The following is a 9506-nucleotide window of genomic DNA, read 5'->3' on the forward strand; positions in this document are numbered from 1 at the left end:
AGGTAATTAGAAATGCCAGACAGGCTCATTTCTCTAACTTGATCCCTAATAATCAGAATAATTAGAGAGTGCTCTTCTCCACCATTGGTGGCCTCATAAGTCCTACCCCCTGCCCCCTTTCATCCAAATCTAAATGTGATGAGTTTGCAGCATAATTCCAAGATAAGATAACCAACATTAGGCTAGGTATCAGTCAAGCAACACCTGATGAGAAGTTTTATGATATTTGCCCTAGCCTACCATGCAAAGGCACTATGGAGTTATTTTCCCTGGTTGACACAGACATGTTTAGGAAAGTGATATCACAACTTAAGCCTTCTCGATCCTATCCCCACCACCTAATTCAAAACAGTTTTTAATTGCATATCTGAAGAAGTGCATGATATTGTTAATCCCTCCCTGTTCACGGGCACTTTCCCCACCGCACTAAAAACTGCTATGGTGAAACCCCTTCTGAAGAAAAATGATCTTGATTCTTCAGCATTTATCAATTTTCGGACACTCTCCAACGTTCAATTCTTAAGCAAAATTCTGGAGAAATTGGTATTTTTGAAAAATTCCAACTCTGAGAAAATTCACCTCACGTGGTGTTCCACAAGGTTTGATTTTACATTTCTGTGTCACCAGAGGATTTTAGCTCCACATATACAGTACCTTATTAGACTGTATTAGTCATTTAAATACTTGATGCTCACAACTTCCTCCAGCTAAATCAAGACAAGACCGATGTACTTACCAGTGCCAGGCAAAAGTTTGGACACTCCTACTCATTCAAGGGTTTTTCTTTATTTTTACTATTTTCTACATTGTAGAATAATAGTGAATGAAGACATTAAAACTATGAAATAACATATGGAATCTTTGCACACTCTTGGCATTCTCTCAACCAGCTTCATGAGGTAGTCACCTGGAATGCATTTCAATTAACAGGTGTGACCTCAACATCAACTGTTCAGAGGAGACGGCGTGAATCGGTCCTTCATGGTCAAATTGCTGCAAAGAAACCACTACTAAAGGACACCAAAAATAAGAAGAGAATTACTTGGGCCAAGAAACACAAGCAATGGACATTAGACCGGTGGAAATCTGTCCTTTTGGTTTGATGAGTCCAAATTTGAGATTTTTGGTTCCAACCGCTGTGTCTTTGTGAGATGCATAGTAGGTGATCGAATGATCTCCACGTGTGTAGTTCCCACCATGAAGCATGGAGGAGGAGGTGTGATGGCGTGGGAGTGCTTTGCTGGTGACACTGTCTGTGATTTATTTAGACTTCAAGGCACACTTAACCAGCATGGCTACCACAGCATTCTGCAGTGATACGCCATCCCATCTGGTTTGCTCTTAGTGGGACTATAATTTGTTTTTCAACAGGACAATGACCCAACACACCTCCAGGCTGTGTAAGAGCTATTTGACCAAGAAGGAGAGTGATGGAGTGCTGCATCAGAAGACCTGGCCTCCACAATCACCCAACCTCAACCCAATTGAGGACCGCAGAGTGAAGGAAAAGCAGCCAACAAGTGCTCAGCGTATGTGGGAACAAGTGCTCAGCGTATGTGGGAACAAGTGCTCAGCATATGTGGGAACACCAAGAGTGCCAAGAAAGCTGTCATCAAGGCAAAGGGTGGCTACTTTGAAGAATCTCAAGTATAAAATATATTTTGATTTGCTTAACACTTTTTTGGTTACTACATGATTCCATATGTGTTATTTCATAGTTTTGATGTCTTCACTATTATTCTACAATATAGTAAAAATAAAGAAAAACCCTTGAATGAGTAGTTGTGTCCAAACTTTTGACTGGTACTGTATGTTTTTGTTGTAAAAGTGTACTAACTAAGATATAGCTTTTTCTCCCACTCTGTATAGTGCACTACATTTGGGTGTACCCATTAGAGTGCCCTCAATGCCCCTTTATTCTCCGCCAAGAGTGTCTGTACACAGTGTCCTGTTGGAGGGAAACACATCAAGAGAAACATCCGTGATGGGAATACAGCTTCTCTTCTTGTCTGCATCCCAAATGGCATCCTTTTCCCTATATAGTGAGTGCCCATAGGGATCTTATCCAAAGTAGTGCACTATATAGGGAATAGGATGCCATTTGGGAGTCAGACCTGGCTTACGAATGAGAGGGTGACCCAGTGTTTCTCGAATGAAAGACAGAATGAATAAGATGCAGGGGGAAACGTAAATACAGTGGACAGGAAGGGCTACTGGCCAGATAAAAAAAAGACAGGCACACACACGCACGCACACACATACGCACACACACGCACACATGCACTCATGCACACACGCACACACACCAGAGTGTAGTGTTACCTCTTTATTCATCTGTTGGCTCTCTCCAGCCTTTTGATGCCGTTTCCTATTCTGTCATCTGCATTAGCATTCACTTCCTCTGCACACTCATTTTACGTTCCAAATGGCACCCTATTCCCTATATAGTGCAGGGCCCTGGTCAAAAGTAGTGCACTACGTAGGTAATAGGGTGCCATTTGGAGTGCAGTCTCTTTCCTCTCTGCTCCTTCCGTCCAGTCTGGTTTCACAAGTTATTTCTAGTATTTCTAGTCTTGTATTCTTCACAGTTTACAGCTGGTACAAAAAGTGCAGTGAAATGCTAATGTACTAGCCTTCTGTGAACAACAAAACTCCTGGCGCTGACAGCCTTCCGGCAGAGCTGCTTAAGAAGGGAGGTTACTTCCAAAACAGAACGCTCCACCAGTACATCACTGAGGTTTTGTTACGAGAATTTTGTTCTCAGTTGTTCATAATACCCAATTCAATTAATTACTCAGCCTGAAACCCAGAATTTGTAAGAAACTGATTGAAATGAATCAAGCGGAGGCCCAGCTACAATTGTCAGGAATGATTATTTAGAGAGCTCTGCTTATCATTTCTGGTACATTGGTCTATATACCTCACATTTCGTCATAAACGTCCCTCCTCCTCTCAAATACAATGGCAACATAGTTCACAAGTCTTCTTCTCATACATTGTCCGCCACCTGTTATACAATCTACTACAAGCCCAAGGTCTTGTAGTAATTCCATCCCTGTTATCAGTTTCACAGTGGTCACAAGTTGTCTACCACAGTTCCTTGCCTACCAACAGTCCCTCTTTCTTATGGACAAACATGATTCATCAGACAGGATATAATTCTGTTAGTTATAATTCTACATTAAATGTATACATAATTTAGTCATTATTCATAAAATTCCCATAACAGGTTTGGGACCGGGAGATCATCCCCCAACAGCGGCGGGATGCAAACATTGTCACCATCTATAAGAACAAAGGTGACAAGTCCATCTGTGGCAACAACCGAGGGGTATCCCGTCTGGCTGTTGCCGGCAAGGTCCTGGCCAAGGTGATGCTACAAAGGCTGGTAAACAACATCACAGAGGAACTGCTGCCAGAGTCACAATGCGGCTTCAGAAAGAGCAGGAGTACGGTCCACATGATATTCATGACATGGCAACTCCAGGAGAAGTGCCGTGAACAACATCAGGACTTTTTCATGGCCTTTGTCGACCTCTCCAAGGCCTTCGACACTGTGAGCAGGGAACTACTATGGGGCATTCTACTCAACATCCTTTGCCTGTTCCATGATGGGATGATGGGTCGGTTGGCCATAGGAGAGCAGGAGTCAGTGCCCTTTGGAGTAAGCATCGGTGTGAGGCAGGGGTGTATGCTGGCACCTGTATTAACATCTTCTTCCTATGTGTCACCCAGTTTCTCCACAAGGAGCTTGAGGACAGCAGTGGGGTTGCAGTGGACTTACGGCTAGATAGAAACCTATTCAACATCAGGAGGCTCCAAGCAACCACCAAGATTTCGACGGAGCGGGTTCTTGAGGTGCAGTATGCTGATGACTTTGCTCTTGTGGCCGACACTCCGGAAGACCTTCAGTATGTCCTTGTAACAGCTATGAGGGTCTATAGCAGGATGGGACTGTCTATACACACCACCAAGACAGAGGTGGTCTGACAATGGAGATCCAGCCCTCCACCCACCATGCCTGTCTTCGCCATTGAGCATAAATCACTGGCAATAGTCCCATCATTCAAATAGCTGGACAGCATCCTCTTGGAGAATTGCAGCATCGACCTCGAAAATTAAAAACAGGACTAAGCAAGCATCAGCTGCTTTCGGGAAACTCAGACGTAGGGTCTTCCAAAACAGGCATCTCCACCTCCACACCAAAGTCGCCGTCTATCACCACACTTCTTTACAGCTGTGAAGCCTGGGTTACTTACAACCGCCACAACAAGCAGCTCGAGCATTTACACATAAGATGCCTGCAGCGCATCCTGGGAATCACCTGGTGCGACCGTGTGGCCCATACAGAAATACTTGCTGAGACCAACTGCAAGAGTATGGAGGCCATGGTCACCCAACACCAACTGTGCCGGCGTGGGCATGTCATTAGAATGTCTCAGGAGCGCTTGCCGCGGAAGATCCTGTATGGCCAGCCACATCTTGGCCGGGGGTCTATAGGGGGGCAGATGCCGCGCTACAAGGACCAGCTGAAAACGTTGCTGAAGAAGTGCAACATCAAACCCACAGACCTGGAGGATGCTGCTGCCGACCGGTCCACCTGGCGGCAGCTCTGCCAGAGCGGTGTACAGAGGCGGGAGGAGGAGAGGAGCACAAAGAAACAGCGAAAACAGCCCGGGAGACATACAACCATGCCTTCCCCAGCCAACACAGACTGCATATGCCCCACCTGCAATAACGTGTGTGGGTCTCAGATTGGACTCTACAGTCACCAAAGAATTCACTGTTACCTCAGAAGTGAAAGTCATCATCGGACACGATGGAACAAAACGTGTGTGTGTGTGTGTGTGTGTGTGTGTGTGTGTGTGTGTGTGTGTGTGTGTGTGTGTGTGTGTGTGTGTGTGTGTGTGTGTGTGTGTGTGTGTGTGTGTGTGTGTGTGTGTGTGTGTGTGTGTGTGTGTGTGTGTGTGTGTGTGTGTGTGTGTGTGTGCGTGTGGGTAGACAGAGACAGCTAGGGTTCAGATGCCTGAAGTGAAACAGAATATGAGCTTGTGAGATCAGATGGCCCCATTTTTATTTTTTTATTTACACAATCCAACATTTACAAACAAAGCATGTGTTTTTAGTGAGTCCACCAGATCAGAGGCATGAGCAGGAAAGTTCCTAATGAACACAACCCAAATGTAACATAATAACTAATTAGCTATGATAACACAATGAGACTAACCAGGGCCCATAGGGATCTGGTCAGAAGCAGTGCACTGTGTAGGGAATAGGGTGACATTTAATAATATATGCCAAGTAGCAGACGCTTTTACCCAAAGCAACTGTATGCATTCATACATTTTACATATGGATGGTGCTGGGAATCAAACATACATACAGTGCTGGGAATCAAACCCACTGCCTTGTCGTTACAAGTGCCATGCTCTACCAACTGAGCTAGAAAGGACACACAACAGACGTGTCAATGTAACTAATGAGCTACAATACAACTCACAGTTCACAATTTGGCCAGTAGAAGGCGCCAGATGCCTACTCCTCCTCTCACGTTAGTTAATGCAAGGATGTAGGCTGATGTAAGAACCAGCTGGGTCGGTACCACTCCTGGACCACCCAAGTCAAGCTATTAGGCTTCTGCAGTTTAGGTTAGTCATGTTAGTCCTGGCACCCTATTCCTTATATATTGGCACTATTTTTGACCAGATCCCTATGGGCCCTGGTCAAAAGTAGTTCAGTATAAGAGAATAGGGTGCCGTTTTGCCAGAATTGCCATATAGCCAGTCTTTCTCTGTGGATAACTTATTTGAACCAGTGACAGATTTGGCTGGCAAGCCATTGTAAACACAGCTAAAAGGCTACTGATCTGAATACCAAATAGCAGTTACATAACATTAGGCTATGTAGGCTACATACCAGAACACATTCAGCTCTGTTCTATGCAACCAGGTCAGCTACTGAATATACACATTCACACTAACACATATCTGATTTTAAGTTAATGTGAAACGTTTGGCCCCCAAAAGGAGTGTTGTGTTTAGGATGACATTGTAAGAGGTAAACCGATGTGAAAGAGGTGTGTACTGTACCCAGGTCAATAATTATATGGTATACATTAGAACACAATTTCCTTAAAGGGGCAGCGTCCTATTTTGAGATGTAAGAAAATCTTCTCAAAATCAATTTAGAAACAAAAATGTAAACAATTAATACAATGCAATTCTAAAGAATGGAGTGAACAGCATTTTAATACTTATAATAACCAAATACAGCCTATAAATAGCTGCATATATAGAGAAAACATGACCACAATGCATTTAAAAACTACACCATGTCCCGGCCAGTAGAAATTCTGTTCGGGCCAGTAGGTTTAGGATCAACTGACCCGATCGAGCCAAAAAAGTTAACATTGGACCCTATCAAAGCCTACGAATAGGACCCAGAGTTTTACCTGACCAGGTCATGAGATTTGTAAAAACTCCAGACCCCAGAAAAGACACAGAAATTTTGACACACCATTTTTGAACCTGTGGTGCCACGTCTGTCTGTCTGTCTGTCTGTCTGTGGTGAAGGTCAGGTTAGGTCTGTATTATGCAATTTGAGAGGTGCATAATAACATCCTTTGTACATCTACCTCATGTAGCCTAGTTGTAATATGTTTAGTGTCTATGTTTATTGATACATTTATTGATTAAAAAGATGGCGTGCAATCTGTTTCAAATCAAATCAAATTTTATTGGTGACATACACGTGTTTAGCAGATGTTATTGCAGGTGTAGTGAAATGCTTGTGCTTCTAGTTCCGACAGTCCAGTAATATCTAAAAAGTAATATCTAACAATTTCACAACATATACCCAATACACACAGATCTAAGTAAAGGAATAGAATTAATAATATATAAATTCTGTCACGATCGTCTTGCGGTGAGAGATAGGACCAAGGCGCAGCGTGTGAAAAATACATCTTCTTTTATTAGAAGAGAGAAAAACACGAAACGAGCACTATACACAAACTAACAAAATAACAAACAGACGACCGTGAAGCTATATAGAAAAATAGTGCTGACACAAACACTACACATAGACAATTACCCACAAATGCATGATGCCTATGGCTGCCTTAAATATGGCTCCCAATCAGAGACAAATGAAAGACATCTGTCTCTGAGAACCACTCAGGCAACCATAGACATACCTAGAAAGAAAATTCACTCAACACAAACTCATACACTAAACCCAACACCCCCTTTACCATATAACCACCCAAAACGACAAAACACAAACATTCCCCATGTCACACCCTGACCTAACTAAAATAATAAAGAAAACAAAGAATACTAAGGCCAGGGCGTGACAAATACATGGACGAGCAATGTCAGAGCGGCATAGACTGAGATCAAGTAGATAGTATAGATGACAGTATATATACAGTTGAAGTCGGAAGTTTACATACACTTAGGTTGGAGTCATTAAAACTTGTTTTTCAACCACTCCACAAATTTCTTGTTAACAAACTATAGTTTTGGCAAGTCGGTTAGGACATCTACTTTGTGCATGACACAAGTAATTTTTCCAACAATTGTTTACAGACAGATTATTTCGCATATAAATAATTGTATCACAATCCCAGTGGTTAACATACACTAAGTTGACTGTGCCTTTAAACAGCTTGGAATATTCCAGAATATGATGTCATGGCTTTAAAAGCTTCTGATAGGCTAAATGACATCATTTGAGTCAATTGGAGGTGTACCTGTGGATGTATTTCATGGCCTACCTTCAAACTCAGTGCCTCTTTGCTTGACATTGGGAAAATCTAAAAATTGTAGACCTCCACAAGTCTGGTTCATCCTTGGGAGCAATTTCCAAACGCCTGAAGGTACCACGTTCATCTGTACAAACAATAGTACGAAAGTATAAACACCATGGGACCACGCAGCCGTCATACCGCTAAGGAAGGAGAAAGTATCTATATCCACAGTAAAACGAGTCCTATATGGACATAACCTGAAAGGCCGCTCAGCAAGGAAGAAGCCACTGCTCCAAAACCGCCATAAAAAAGCCAGACTACAGTTTGCAACTGCACATGGGGACAAAGATAGTACTTTTTGGAGAAATGTCCTCTGGTCTGATGAAACAAAAATGGAACTGTTTGGCATTAATGACCATCGTTATGTTTGGATGAAAAAGGGGGAGGCTTGCAAGTCGAAGAACACCATCATAACCATGAAGCACGGGGGTGGCAGCATCACGTTGTGTGGGTGCTTTCCTGCAGGAGGGACTGGTGCACTTCACAAAATAGATGGCATCATGAGGAGGGGAAATTATGTGGATATATTGAAGCAACATCTCAAGACATCTGTCAGGAAGTTAAAGCTTGGTCGCAAATGGGTCTTCCAAATGGACAATGACCCCAAGCATACTTCCAAAATTGTGGCAAAATGGCTTAAGGACAACAGAGTCAAGGTACTGGAGTGGCCATCACAAAGCCCTGACCTCAATCCCATAGAAAATCTGTGGGCAGAACTGAAAAAGCTTGTGCGAGCAAGGAGGCCTACAAACCTGATTCGGTTACACCAGCTCTGTCAGGAGGAATGGGCCAAAATTCACCCAAATTTATTGTGGGAAGCTTGTGGAAGGCTACCCAAAACGTTTGACCCAAGTTAAACAATTTCAAGGCAATGCTACCAAATACTAATTGAGTGTATGTGAACTTCTGACCCACTGGGAATGTTATGAAATAAATAAAAGCTGAAATAAATAATTCTCTCTACTGTTATTCTGACATTTCACATTCTTAAAATAAAGTGGCGATCCTAACTGACCTAAGACAGGGAAGTTTTACTAGGATTAAATGTCAGGAATTGTGTAAAGCTGAGTTTAAATGTATTTGGCTAAGGCGTATGTAAACTTCCGACTTCAATTGTATATATGAGATGTGTAATGCAATATATGTAAACATTATTAAAGTGACGTTAAAGTGACCAATGATTTCAAGTCTGTGTATGTAGGCTGCAGCCTCTCTGTGCTAGTGATGGCTATTAAACAGTCTGATTGCCTTGAAATTGAAGCTCTTTTTCAGTCTCTCAGTCCCAGCTTTGATGCACCTGTACTGACCTCGCCTTCTGGATGATAACATGGTGAACAGGCAGTGGCTCGGGTGGTTGTTGTCCTTGATGATCTTTTTGGCCTTCCTGTGACATCAGGTTCTGTAGGTGTCCTGGCGGGCAGGTAGTTTGCCCCCGGTGATGCGTTGTGCAGACCTCACCACCCTCCGGAGAGCCCTGCGGTTGTGGGCGGTGCAGTTGCCGTACCAGGTGGTGATACAGCCTGACAGGATGCTCTCAATTGTGCATCTATAAAAGTTTGTGAGGGTTTTAGGTGACAAGCCAAATTTCTTCAGCCTCCTAAGGTTGAAGAGGCACTGTTGCGCCTTCTTCACCACACTGTCTGTGAGGGTGGACCATTTCAGTTTGTTGGTGATGTTGTACGCAGATGAACTTAAA

General features: G+C 43.1%; 1 protein-coding gene across 1 annotated transcript in view; it reads left to right on the forward strand.

Moving 5' to 3' along the window:
- The window catches only part of LOC112069547 (purine nucleoside phosphorylase), a 36172-nt gene that overhangs the window by 19254 nt on the left and 7412 nt on the right, over nucleotides 1-9506 (forward strand). The window lies entirely within an intron of this gene.

This window comes from Salvelinus sp. IW2-2015, unplaced genomic scaffold, assembly GCF_002910315.2.
Source record: "Salvelinus sp. IW2-2015 unplaced genomic scaffold, ASM291031v2 Un_scaffold1046, whole genome shotgun sequence".
NCBI classification, from domain to species: Eukaryota; Metazoa; Chordata; class Actinopteri; order Salmoniformes; family Salmonidae; genus Salvelinus; species Salvelinus sp. IW2-2015.